Raw genomic sequence first — 14,864 nt, 5'->3', positions numbered from 1 at the left:
GAATGAGTACATTCCATTATTGGAATTGATATGTCCTCCCTAATTGAGAGGAAGAGATAGACACATCATTATGGTCTTCACCTGGGAAGACAAAATGGAGGATTCGGTAATCATTTGGCATCCAATACTCTTTGAGGATGAGATAGGGCATCCAAGGTAAGAGTAGTCATGGACCAGTTTTCTTTGAGGACTGGATATCCAAGATAATAACAGTCCAAAGTATGTCATACTCTATGAACACTCGAGTGGAGTATATACATTGAGAGACAATAATTATGGTGTCTATGAATCATTGGTCTCACCAACATTATGCTCTGATCATGTGGATAGAACAGTTAGTCAAGGCCTTTCTATGTGACAATGTTGGTTGATATGATGCTAGACATATGGGTTACCAATCTGATTCATCTTATGGGAATTCTTCATATTGAGAATGACCAAGTACGATTATGAATACCTCCCTAGTTAAGAGGGAGTGTTCAAAAATGTAACTAGGTTTAGTCTTCATAATGACATGTAATTATCATCTTTGTGGATGATGAAATGAAGAGAATAAATTATTTTTGGAGTTCCTTACTTCATGGGTTGCATGAGCAAGAAAATTTATTTAGATGGCTCCCATTGAGATCCTTAGCATTTGTCATTTAAGTCATAGAGTCAATGCCATGTATGAAGAACCCTTATTGGGGATATAACAATGTATATGAGTCTATAAAATGTGTAGAAATCCCTCCAATGGCAAGCACTAATCCTCCTCTTGATGTCAGCCTCAAGATGCATAAGAAAATCATGTCATCTCAGCTTATATGGAGACACATCTATTCAAAATTTCATGTCGGTTTAATATATGAGACAAACCACTATAAATAGGTGGGAAGGGTCTCTGCATTATTTTCATACAAAAGTTTGGCTTCCTCTGTAGTTTTAGTGATAAAGTACAATCAACAACTCGATGACATCTCTGATATCTTCAGATAGGTAAAGGAGGGACAACGAGTTTTATGTTTAAGAGTGATAGCACTAAGTAAGGCTCGAACCTCTCCAGGATTCAGATCATAGTCACAGTAAAAGGAAAGAGACAAAATTATATGAAAATAAGGAACTCGGATAATCGATGGAGGAGAAGCGTGGGTCCTTTTAGGGCTCAACAGAAGTTCTGTTTCATAAGATAAGGGTCTCAATGTTTCAGTAGAGGAAGACTACTTTGTGGTATGAAGAAGGTATCGTTATGGGATCTATCACAATATTTCGATGCTGCTAGAGTGGTCATATTTTGGTGACACTCTAGTGTATCTACAACTCATTAGGGAGATGATCTCAGTGTTAAGAAGAAGGGAAAAGAGGAGTAGAAGTAAAGAAGGAGACAATAGTTGAACAAACAGAACTAGTGTCTTGGTCTTGGAATGGCTAATAGGTCAAGGGTCTTTTTCTTGATATTCGTCAATTGGAATCTCTATAAGAATAATTTGTGTGGGTTTTCCTCTCAAAGAGTGAGAAGTTTTGGCCCTGGATGATAGCCTACATTATGTATCTGTTATATATTTATGTTCATGCATTGGTTACTGTTTGATGAAGAAAGAACACTAATAATCTAAGAAGAATAAGATATTAATCTAAAGAAGTAAAAAGCATTCACAAGCAATCACTAATAGAAGAGAAATCACCTAATGCTAATGCCCTAGATTTCTCAACAAAAGTGTATGTCACCAAACTACTCAAACCACTAGATTGAGCTAGATCAATATCATTTTGGGACCCCAGGTGTGGGAATGTGATTATTATATTTATTTTTTAAGGTTTGATTTGCACGAAATCTGATCCTAGAGGTATTTTCTCTATTGTGTTCATCCCAAATACCTATATATATATATCAATTTTTAAAATTTATTTAGTGAGGGAACTTTTCGGATTGAAAGAAAAAGAGGGACACTCGAGCCAATAAACCTAGATATAGTTGAATTGATAGATATTGAGATCTAGACCTCCGAGGAAATAAAGGCATATCCAGTCTTGTGACAGATCACAAGTAAGGTGGGTTTTGTAGAATTCAAGTATAATGTGGAAAACACCGATAAACATGAACATAAAATATATACCTAAGTTCCTTGGCCTTAATTCCTTGGTTTTGATCATTGGCACATAGAACTTTGATTTTAGCGGGGAGCTAAGTAGAATAAATAGATGAAAAGGAACCCATATGCGCACTCTCGTTTCATAAGTTTCAACCATCTCTAATGTAGCGTTTCTCCAATATTATTTGTAACATTCAAATGAGCAGGCTTAACCTACTCCGATACCACTAAATAACATCGATGTGGCCTCCTTATGCAGTGGCTTATTTCCCACATTTGATACCTGAAACACATAACCGCAATTTTATTATGCTCTAGTACTTAAGCGTTCATAAACTTAATCTTGCACAGCTAGATGTCTAACCGAGGGCCATTGGGATATTCGCTATCAACATCACATTCTTCTTTTAGTTGTAATTCAATTACCAGATATGTAAACATTCAATATGACAACAGCTGTCCCCAACACCTGAAGAAGGGGATATTGATCAGGAGGGATATCGGTTATCAGAGCAATAGGAAGTATTATATTAGACCTCAGTGGTATTTATCAATTTGATATGGTATGAAACTATCGAAATTGATATATAGAAGAAAATAAATCAGAAATTTTTTTATGGGTAGTGACTTTTGAGACTATGGCAACGTGATGAAAAAAAAAAGATCTGAGATATAGGAGGTTTCGATGTAACATGTCGGATCAGAGGAAATTATTTTGAATCAAGGTATACGAGTGGATTATTAACGAATCCATTGGCTCAAAAGATTTATTGCGAGTGCAAGGGATTTTAGGCCTATCAATCGTTAATGCCTATCCAGGTACAAGGAACCCACGTCGATAAACCACTCAAGCACGTGGACTGTTGTGAACCTTTGCAGGGGTCCTTGCTTGATTTGCAAACGAATACACCTCCCTCCCATAATACCGTCGATATTTGTTTGGGATATTTATCTTATATTCGATATCCTCTCCACTATTAACACTTGATTTAGTATCTCTGTGTGGTTTCGTTCCATATTCTATGACTCTTAAAGCTTTTGATCTTGGTCAGTTCAATAGCCTCCAACCCATTACAACCAAAAACAAACTTGAATTTATAATCTATGATTTGCACTACAATGCTTTGGTAAAAAAATGTTGGTACTATATTTTTTTTTGTGTGAACATGCCATAGATCCAACCCTTTTTATGTCCAGCAGGTATCATATCACGTTCACATCAAATTCTATGACAGCGAGACCAGAACACACATAACTAGAATGTGTATACAAGGATTCATGCATAAAATGTGTATTATATTCTAAATGAGAAGGAAAGACAATAAAGTTATAAAATATATTTAGATCTTGCTCCTCTCCACAATCTCTTTTTCACTTACTTCACACTACTCTTGGATTACATAAGAGAACTATTAATACCGTTTTCATACAAACTAAACTAAGAATCCAATTTTGCTTCATATAATATCTAAAAAATACCTTGTTTATCTAGATTATCCCCTATGTTATAGTAACTAAAATGACACAACAATTCTCCCTATCAATTTCATATTATTTTACACTGTTTATCAAAAACTATTACAAGATTAAATAATTTTAAGAAACTATTCCCATAAATTATGGAAACAACTCACTTAGTAAATGGGTTTCACCTAAGGAGGTCAAAGGTGAGCTGGTAGATACTCCTACATTAGTTAGCGATCCCAAGGCACTTTTCAAAAAAAAATAATGAAATATGGTTGTGCTAAAAATAGTTACGGATTTGTGAGTAGGATTTCTGATATTTGTTCTCCTATAGCATTTGAAAAAGAAAATGTACAAGATATTGTGCACTTTTCCAATTTACGCTTAACTTGCAAACATATTCTTCATATGAACTAATTCTAAATGGAATATATAATACTTAGATTGTATGCTATCAATTAAACTATTTCAATCATTAAGCTTGGCTTCCTAGAGATCATGGATTTCCAATTAAATGATTTATCTAGAATGGTCGCTATATAGGCCAGCAGAATCCATGCATAAGTGAACTAGGAGTAGTCCTTGTCACTATGTAACCGACACAACAACATCATAAGATACAAATAGGGTTACCTGAACACTGAAGTTTAATACTGCCCCACAATTCTCTAGAATAATTCTTTCTTCCTTCCACCAATTAGAAAAATATTCACCAACTTATTTTATAAAAAAGTCATAAAGGAATTTTTAGCAATGATTCTACCTATGGAAATTTATAATATTTATATAACTTGTAAATAAAGATAAGATATACACAATTTCCTTTATTATTATTCATGATATGCCTTTTAGGATTAGAGTGGTTTAATACCCACTCAATCACTTCAATATGACGAAGTATTGGTTCCATGGTAGAAATAGAGTGCAAATGAGATATTTTGATGTTCATGAACTTTTTTTCATCAAGTTCCCTAATTGTAGGGTCACTACACTACATATTACGGAGATATTCCTCCCCAAACATCTACTACAATTAGTTCCATCTTGGTTGAGAAGTTGAAAGTCTAGTGGTGGTTTTGTATCTTTGTAAAGTGGGTGCAACACTAGCTCCTTGGATAAGGGAATTTGAATAATTCTTTCTATGTTCTTTAGTGGATATTCAACCATCATTACTAGTTATTGTGAAACTTTCCATGATTTATTCTTCTTTTCTCTTGAATATTTGGCTTATTGTTTCCCTAGAGTCCTCTTTGGTAGCATAATTTCTCTAAAATGAAGCATAGCAAATAATTGTGTCAATATCAAAAACTATAAAAGCAATAACTCATATTTCCTTCCCTAAATTCACAAGTAGTGATACAAAATAATCAAAAAATTCTCCACCCAAGACATTTAACTTTTTTCATTTCCAATAAAAGACAAATACTTAATGCTAGAATGTACAATTTAGGTCTAGACACTCTCATATGTTAATTTTATACAACTCTACCTTGTTTCAATTACTTTAGCCCTATTCAAATATCTAATTAGAAACATTTAAATATAAATGATTTATTTTCATAAATCAATGGTATTTGAAGATATACGAGTAATGAAATGATAATAAGAGACAATCAATCACATCAACGAGAGACATATATTTGATCAAAAACTAGGAAAAAAAACCCACAAGGGGGAAAACCCTTTGTAATTATTTTTCTATTAGATTGTCATAAAATGTTCCACAGAATGTACAATGATCCAATACAAAACTATCCATAAAAATCAAACAAAAAGCATCTAGAAATATGATCCCAGTAACAATACTAATCAAAGTTAACTTTCCCAATCTATGGTTAGTTGCGGTCACCTGTTAAAATCAAACCCTAAGTCCCAGCCACACAGAGGGAGGATCATGCATGCTGCTAAAGATTTTCAGTCACTTGAATAGGCTTGTATGCATTTGGTTGCAGTAAAAAATTTCGTGTGAACCATATAGTTGGAAACCAAAAACACTAATCACACATACAAGCTTCAAACCCTATGATTTTAGACCTGTATGAACCAAAGTCCATGAACCACCTTTAGACCTGTACGAACCATATCAAATAAGAGAAAAGAAGAATATGCTTGATCATGATGTCCAAATGAGGGTCACTTGACTTGTATTTATAGGCTTATAAGGGTGTCCAATTTCACTTTAGGGCCGACCTAATAAAATGTGACATTATAGACTTTAGTTCAAAAATACACTTTCCCTTGTCCAAATCCATTGCTTGAAAGTCAAAATTGGTCCTCTCGGAAAGAGGAATCTAGTCCCATGATTGGAATTTGTTAGTGAGATTCAAAATTAAAACTCCCTCTTAGCTAGGGAGAAATTCCATGTGCATCATGTAATCGTCATAGGTATCCTGTCATCATCTCTTATCGAATCTCTACTGAACTCTATTTTTGGAATCATTCTCAAATATAAAGAAGAAGAATCATTGGGGACATACAAGTACCACCCTCTTGTGAAAATGAGGAAGGTTCTATGGGTCTCACCCCATTTCTATAACAACGGTGAAGGTCCTATGGGACACTCTCAAACCATGTCTATGACAGTGGGGAAGGTCCTATGGGATGCTCTCACCCCAAGCCATATCACTAGGGAGAACATGTCTTCCACCTTATGTTGAGAAATAGGTGAGATATAATATCTCATATATCCTATTTCTTTGTGTTCTTCCCAACAATGACCCTCAAGAGTTATGTGGTAGAACACATGTATCATAATCGAGCTTGGGTGAGAAACTTGACTTACCAGTAGTAAGGATCACATACCCCCAAGCTTTCTCAACCTATTGGCTATATGGGGAGCTACAATCCCAACAAGCCCAGCTTGTGGGTATGATGCTAACTAGGGTATACTGATTTAGGTGGAAAATAATTACTGCAGTTAATAATTATTTTTCTATGAATGGTTGTTAAAACCATGGATAATGCATGCCAATAAACAAAATAAATCATAATATTTAAGTGAGAATCTAATTGCATGAGGATTTCAATTTTCCCATCATAATTATGATACCCACACATGGATTTTGTAAACCATGGTATTTACCCATTGTATCATAATTTATTATATTTTCCCATGGTATTCACCCATGTTGGAAACCATGGTATTTACCCATGGTAGTTGAAATGTAACAAGAGGCATGATTCTCATTGAAAGATACTTGTAAAAAGTATAAATACAGAACTTCACTGTGGAGTAAATCATCCTTTTTCTCATAATGTAGTCTCATGGTATATTATCCATTTCAATAAATATTTGTGTTCCTCTTGTATTATTTGTTATCTTACGCATTAATTTCTTGTTATAATGTTTTTATACAATATCTAATTTACACATCAAGCCAAATTGTGAGTTCTTATTATACTATTGTTCTGCAATATTTTTCTTCAACATTGTGACATATTCCTTTCTCAAACAACTTGCATCAAAATGACATTAATGTATTATATCTCATGAGAACTCTAAAATTGAGTGCATCTAGATTAGAGTAATATTGGGATGAGTTACTTGTTTGTTTTTATTTATTTTTTATTCTTGTGTCAATATTTAAGTCTAATTCCTCCAATGGTCGATATCAGTAGTATCTAAGTGGGGGCTACTCTTGTATATTATTTTATGCATGTCCACAAGAAGATCAAGGTACAAGGATCTCAAACTCAAACTATTGCAACCTTTGCAAGACCATCCTCATTGAACCTAACAACCTCACATGTCAGACAAAAAGAAAAATGACAAAGCAATATTCACCCATGGATTTTGTAAATTGTGGTATTTACCCATGGTATCATAATTATAATAGTAAATTGATCATCATGTGAATATATTGTCACTTTAATGTTATGATATTTTTGTTTTTTTTCATGCATTATCCATGGTTTTATCAACCATTGATAGAAAAATAATTATTAGCTGCAGTAATTATTTTCCACCTATATCATATACTTTGTTAGACCAAGGTATGGGAGCTCAACGAAAGGGGAAGAGCTACGCTCAGGGTTCTCAATCAGTGATGCCACTTATTAGGAGGGGTCACATCCATCAATCCAAGATTTTCTCTAAAGACCAAGAAAATCCCTTTTGACAAAACCTTGGTGAGAATATCTATAATCTTCTCATCTATCGATATGTGATGGAGTCTAACAACTCCTCTCTACCCCATGTCTTGAATTTAATGATATCAAATCTCTATGTGCTTGGACTTGTCATGAAACACGTGATTCTGTACTAATCATATCCCACTCTTATTATCGTAATATATCATTGTGGTGTCTAGAGCCTTCTCAAACAACTTGATAAGCCCCAATTTTTTGTACAATTTGGGCTCATTTGGCCTACATGCTCTGCTCAAACCATTCATTTTTTATTGCTTATGCATTCATTTCTTGGTTTATTCGTGTTTTTTGTAGGAAGAAGGGTAGGCATTCTATCCACGTGACTAATACATGATGATTTCAGGTTTTGGCATTAAAAAGGGAGCAAAGACCGCGAGAAAGGAGACAAGGAGACAATGAGGTGGCACTGCTGGTTTTTAGGAGAGGATGTCCACAGTCTTGGGGACCTTCCTCGTGATTCCCACCATAGCTCCGAGCTCCAATCCATCTCCCCACTGAGCTTAGAGGCAGCCAACTGTTCTACAGGAACAGTAGTTACAACTGTTCTACAGGAACAACAGTTATAACTGTTCTACAGGATCAACAGTTTAACCTTCAGTTGGACAGCCGAGCTCCACAAATCAAGGACACCTATTGGATGATCATCTTGCATAAATACTGAGGCCGTAGCCTTGGATAGAAGCTTTTTGAACTTTTGTATTGCTCTTGTAATTTGGAAGTACGAGCTACAGCTCGGTGTTTGTTCCTTTTGTAAGCCAGTTTTGGCATGACATCAGATTTTCGTTTATGAATAAAGGCAGGCAGATTTTGATCTCATTCTGAGTTTCTAAGGGAGCTATGGCTCTCAGGTTAGGGCCCAACCTGAGAGCAATAGATCTCCTCGGTGTTGTAATGTTGTTTGCATTTCGTTCCAGCACTTTGAGTTTTTACTTTAACATGCAATTCGAATTTACAGTCTGTTAATTTAGTCTTTTTCATGAGATTGAATAGGATTAGTTTATGGTGAATTTGTTTCCAGTTGCTTAGGTTAGAATAGGATAGACATAATTCATTGGATCTCCAGAAAAAGGTTGTTAAAGCTCACTGCCATCTCTGTTAGGGATTGGGGTGCAGCCCATAACCAACCACCAAAAAGAAACGCAGTTCTTCTCACTTCCATGCAAGCTGCAACATAGACATTTTCGTTGAAGATCCATCCATGCACTTTTGACATTGAACCATACTTCTACATTCCACTTCCATGCACGAGTTTCCTTTCTTGGTTTTCCATTGCTGTTCATAGGTTTCATGGCACAATTATCATAGGTTAATGAATTCTCGTTTTTGGTGCATAAGTCATTTGTTTCCTTTACACTGCTCCATATCATTCCACTTCCTTCTTCTTCTTCTTAACCTCTCCTCAAGCCACCTACTCGGCCTCTGTCCAGCTCATTTATCCTCCAACTCATCTATTGCCACGTAGCTTCATTTACTTAACCTTTCGTTGATCCCATCCTTCCAAGCCATCAAACCACTGCATGCACTCTTCCTCCATCTGATCTCTCTGCTCCTGAGCCATCACCAGTTCCATCTCCATCTCACCTATCCTCCCACACCACTCCAACACTTCACCATCTCTCAAAACTTCCACGGTCAAACATCCTGTAGAATTGCACAGACTTCCTGTAGAAATCCCTGAGTTTCCTGTAGGATCCCCTGCAGACTTCCTGTAGAAGCCTGCAAACTCGGTTGCTGAGCATCCGAACGTGGTAGACTTCTGTGGACTGATGCTAGAGACCCTCAGGGACCTTCCCTAGCCATCCTGACCTTGCCCATGCTTTCCTTCCATATAAACCGCTCCTGCACAATCAAACCCTAATCAAAAGCATCATCACAATAAATCCAGCCACTTAATGAAAAAATACAAAAACATGTCTTTTCCGATGCAAGTAGCTTAGATGCATGTATTTCAGTTCACTGCAAGTAATGGCATCATTGGTAGAAGTTTCATTCACAGTTTTGCATTGTAAGGGCCTAGCTAGTCAAATTAGGGTTTACTAGGGTTTTCATGCTTTGTTGACTTTCAGTTCCTTTCTGCAACTAGATTAGTCTTCTTTAAGTTAGCTTTCGTCCATCATTCATAAAGCTTCTTCTGTGAGCCTATAGAAGTTGGCTTGAGCCCTAGCGGACTTGTGCCAGCTGACCAAGTGACAGCTGCGACAAGAGCTAGTACTTGTGCATACAACACCGTCGCTTCCAAGTTTGTACGAACTACTGGGTTGATAAAATTAGAGATAGGAAGCTCCAGGAGTTGTAGCATTATTGCTACAATACTGGAGCCCACCATCTTTTTGGCGCCATTGCCGGGGAAGCGTCAGAGTATTAGTAATTGTTGCTTTTCTTCTGCTTTCTTACTCTTGCCTTCTACTAAGTAGTTTACTTCATTTCCATTCTGCAAAAGTAGCATAGACATTTCCTACTTTCATAGATTAGCATTTCCTGCGTTCATAGATTAGCATTTCCTGCTTTCATAGATTAGCATTTCCTTTCTGCAAGCGTAGACTAGCATTTCCATTCTTGCAATTTCATTTGAGCAAAGTAGAATAGTTCTTTCCTGCTTTCAGTTTAATTTTGCATCTTTCATAGTTAGTTGTAGATCAATCTGTCTCAGTTTTGCAGGTACCAAAAGAAAAGCAAAGCAAAAACAATCAAAAGAAAAAGAAAGTCTTTTCCATTTCATGCCTCGTAGGAACCGAGATAGATCAGGCAAATTCCTACCAAACACCCCCACCACATCACTGAGTCACCCTTCTCTCTTCTTTGGTGACAGTGACCCAGAAGAACCTATAGGTGAACATCCTGAGATATCCAAAGATCCTATAGTAGAAGAAGAGTTAGAGACCACTCCATCTGAAGCTATGGCTGACAATAGGAGAGAAGATGAGAGAATAGAAGGTGCATTTCCCATCCGAGAGACCAATGCAGAGATGAAAATGAAGAACATTAGCCCCTCCGCCTTACCTCACTTCCATGGGCTGACCACTGAAGATCCGGATACCTTCCTGTTTGAGTTTGTTGTCCTTTGTAGAACCTATGACTATACTGAAGATGAGCAAAAGTTGAAGCTTTTCCCTTCCACTCTTAAGGATGCAGCACTACGCTGGTTCATGGGCTTACCTGGGAATAGTATCACCACTTGGGCTCAGATGCAGCAAGCTTTCAACACCAAGTACCGGGATTACTGTAGGTCCAAGGAAACAAAGGGGGAAATCTTTCGGATGTCCATAGGAAATGATGAGTCCTTAGAGGTTCCAACTAAGCTATAAGCGGGCCAGGTGCACACTTGACCCTGAATCCCTCAAGTTGGTCCTACTCCAAGGAGTCCCTGAAGACCTCTTAGATACCCTTCACATGTTAGTTGGGGGGGACATTTACCAACTGCCTTATGAGGACATCAAGACTGTGTTTAGAAACCACTCCAGGGCAGCTCGGAAACGAGGTAGAGGAAACCACCTCTCAACTAGTGTCCCTTTCTCCAAACATGAGCTTGCAAATCAATTAGAAGATCTTAAGAGTGAGGTGAGACAGACCATTGCCATGTAGCTTGACACATTCAGGATTCAGCAAAAGAAAGAAGAAGCTGAGAGAGCCTTGGCTGTTTTCTGCCCTAGGTGCACAAGGAGACACCCTAAGAATGAATGTCCATTGCATTCGGTTGAAGTGTGTTTCGTTTGTGAGGAGGACCATCCCACAAATCAGTGTCCAACCTTACCTGGGTTTAAAGCCATGTACCAAGGGGCAGAAGCTCCCACTGAACCTCTCTATTACCTCAACCAAAGGAGGCCACAGGGATCTAGACCTTATCAGCAGGGGATGCAAGGGGCATCTCAAGCTTATTACAGCCCCAACCAATCGACTCCTATGCCTTCCTGGGGTCCCCCTGCTCATCCTTCATGGTCCATGCCTCCTCCATGGTCTTATCCACCTCAGTACCCCACTCAACCTACTTCTCATTCATATCACTCACATGCCCAGCCACAGCCTCAATGGAATGCACCTCAATCGCGGTGGAGGCCCCAATACAACACCCCTCCTGCCATCTTGCCTCCACCACCAGTTCAACCTCAGCCATTACCTCCTGCTCCTCCAAGGCAACCTCAGATGCCTGCTCAACCGAACCCGAACCCCAACAATAGACAGGCCCAGCAGGTATACACTGGGGAAACCTCATGCCCTACCTATGCTGTGGAGATCCAGGAGATCAATCTTCGATCTGGAAAGACTCTACCAGATCGCCAACCTCCTCCCCCGGAGGATGAGGAAGATAAACAGGAAAGTGAACCGAAGGTTATTCCACCCTTTCCTGAGAGACTAACAGCCACCACACAACCCAACCCAGAGGAGGATGAGCTTCTGGGTGAGCTCAAGCAGTTGTGTGTAAAGATACCACTTCTCCAAGCCATCAAGGATGTGCCAATATACAACAAACGGGTTAAGGAGAAGTGTTTCAAACACCCAGGCAGATGGAAGAAAGATGCCTCAACTATCAATGTCATAGGACAACTGTCTGACCTTATGTTAGGACAAGTCATCTGCCCAAAGTACCTAGATCCTGGAAGTCCTGTAGTAGATGTTCACATCAATGGCACCATTATACCTCACACCTTGATCGATCTGGGGGCTGCCATTAATGTGATGACTAGGGATACCATGCTTAAGCTTAATCTTCAGGGTTCCTTGAGGAAGACCTCGACAGTACTGCAATTAGCAGATCGCTCCACCGTGACTCCCGAAGGGATTGTGGAGGATGTCTTGGTCTCTATTGACTCTTGGGAATACCCTGCAGACTTCCTGGTTCTGCAACCAAAGGCCAAGCTTATTGGATATCCTCTCATTTTGGGAAGGCCTTGGTTAGCTATTGCAGATGCTTACATAAGTTGTCGTGCAGGAAACATGACCATCAAAAATGGTCCCATGTCCAAGCAGCTAGTCCTATACCCTCCTGCCCGACCCTCCTTAGAGCATGACTTACCACTTTGGTTGGAAGAAGGAGAGGAAGACGAGGTGTACTCAGCACCTCTGTGCACCTTAGATACCACTAGAAGAGACCCCCCAACCGAGGATGACTTGATCGAGACCTTGATCTAGAATCCACCTTCCAGTGCACTACCCTTAGAGAAATTGGTGGAGGATGCCCAAGCCAGCACCTTAGTGGATCTTTGTACAACCAACCCTGTTACTCCCAGAGTCAAGAATGTGGAGTTCGGCCCTGAGAAAGCATTGAAGATCAGCTCCTCCCTATCTCCTTCCAAGGAAAACTAGCTGTGTAGTCTGTTGGCCAACCACCTAGATGCTTTTGCTTGGAGCTATAGGGAAATGAAAGGAGTCCATCCTTCGGTCTGTACCCATCATATATACATCAAAGAGGATTGTAAACCAGTTAGGCAACCTCAGAGGAGAATGAATCCAGCCCTTAAGGACATTGTCAAGGAAGAATTGCAAAAACTGTTGGATGTCGGGTTCATCTACCCCATCTCAGATAGTGAATGGGTGTCCCCTCTAGTGTTGGTTCCCAAGAAAAATGGGAAATGGAGAATCTGTGTGGACTACCGAGAACTGAACAAAGCTACCAAGAAGGACCATTTCCCTCTACCTTTCATAGATCAAGTGTTGGATGGACTGGCAGGAAAGAAGTTCTTCTCTTTCCTGGATGGGTTTAGCGGGTACAACCAAATCCAAATCAGCCCGGAAGACCAAGATAAGACCACCTTCACTTGTCCTTGGGGTACCTTTGCCTATCGAGTCCTTCCCTTTGGGCTATGCAATGCTCCTGCTACCTTTCAGAGAGCTGTCTTGAGCATCTTTTCGGAGCTGGTCCATGATGCAGTAGAAATCTATATGGATGACTTTACTCCTTATGGGGCCAACTTCCAGGAAGCATTGTCCAACCTGGGAAAAGTCCTAACCAAATGCACCGAGATGAACTTGTCCCTTAGTCCTGAAAAATGTGAATTCCTAATGACTGAAGGGACCGTGCTAGGCCATACCATTTCTTGCCAAGGGTTGCAGGTGGATCCTAACAAAATTGCTATCATCAAGAGGGTTCCACCTCCTCAAAAGGTAAGGGATGTATGGAGTTTCTTGGGATTAGCAGGATACTACCGGAGATTCATTAAAGATTTTAGCAAGCTAGCCTCGCCATTGTTTGGCCTGTTAGCAAAAGATGTGGAGTTTAATTGGATTGACGATTGTCAGAGGGCTTTAAATGAATTAAAGGACAAGTTGGTGTTAGCCCCAATCCTGAGAGGTCCAAACTGGGCCCTACCTTTCCACATCCATACTGATGCCTCGAACAAAGCCATAGGTGCAGCTTTAGGACAATTTGAGCAAAAACTTCCATATGCCATTTACTTTGTTAGCAAAAACTTGTCCAAAGCTGAGCTGAATTACACTGTAACCGAGAAAGAATTCTTGGCCGTGGTCCATGCATTGAACAAGTTCCGACATTATATTACTGGTTACCAAACCTTTGTACATACTGACCATGCTGCTATTAGATATTTAATGAATAAACCAGATGTGAATGCTCGTATTATTAGATGGTTACTTTTATTGCAGCAGTTTGATTTGACCATTGTTGACAAACCAGGTAGAGAAAATGTTGTTGCTGACTTTTTATCTAGATTGGATTTGTCTGTAGATGAGGATGGAACAGTGGATGACCAGATGCCCGATGAACATCTGTTTGCTATTTCAGTACTCTCTCCATGGTTTGCTGATATAGCAAACTATCTTGTTTCAGCACAGTTCCCTCCACACCTATCTTCCAGAGAGAAGAGCAGAATCATCAGAAAAAGTGCCTCATTTACTTGGATCGGGGGCAATCTGTTCAAGCTTGGCCCCGATCAGATCTTAAGGCGTTGTGTAAGGGAGGAGGAAGTCTTTGATATCCTCCTCACTTGTCATGATGGGCCTTGTGGAGGACATTTTGCAGCAAAGAGAACTGCCTTCAAAATCCTGCAGGCAGGCTACTATTGGCCCACACTTCATCAAGATGTCAGGAGATATGTCAGTCAGTGTGACCAATGCCAAAGAATGGGGAAACCGACCCAAAGGGATGAGATGCCTCTCCAACCTCAAGTGACTCTTGAGCCATTTGAGAAGTGGGGCATGGACTTTGTGGGCCCAATCAACCCCTCT

The sequence above is a fragment of the Pinus tabuliformis genome, chromosome 5_1 (genome assembly GCF_031772625.1).
Source record: "Pinus tabuliformis cultivar Carrire ecotype Pingquan chromosome 5_1, CPIR1, whole genome shotgun sequence".
Classification (NCBI taxonomy): Eukaryota; Viridiplantae; Streptophyta; class Pinopsida; order Pinales; family Pinaceae; genus Pinus; species Pinus tabuliformis.
Note: the sequence above shows the minus strand (reverse complement) of the source record.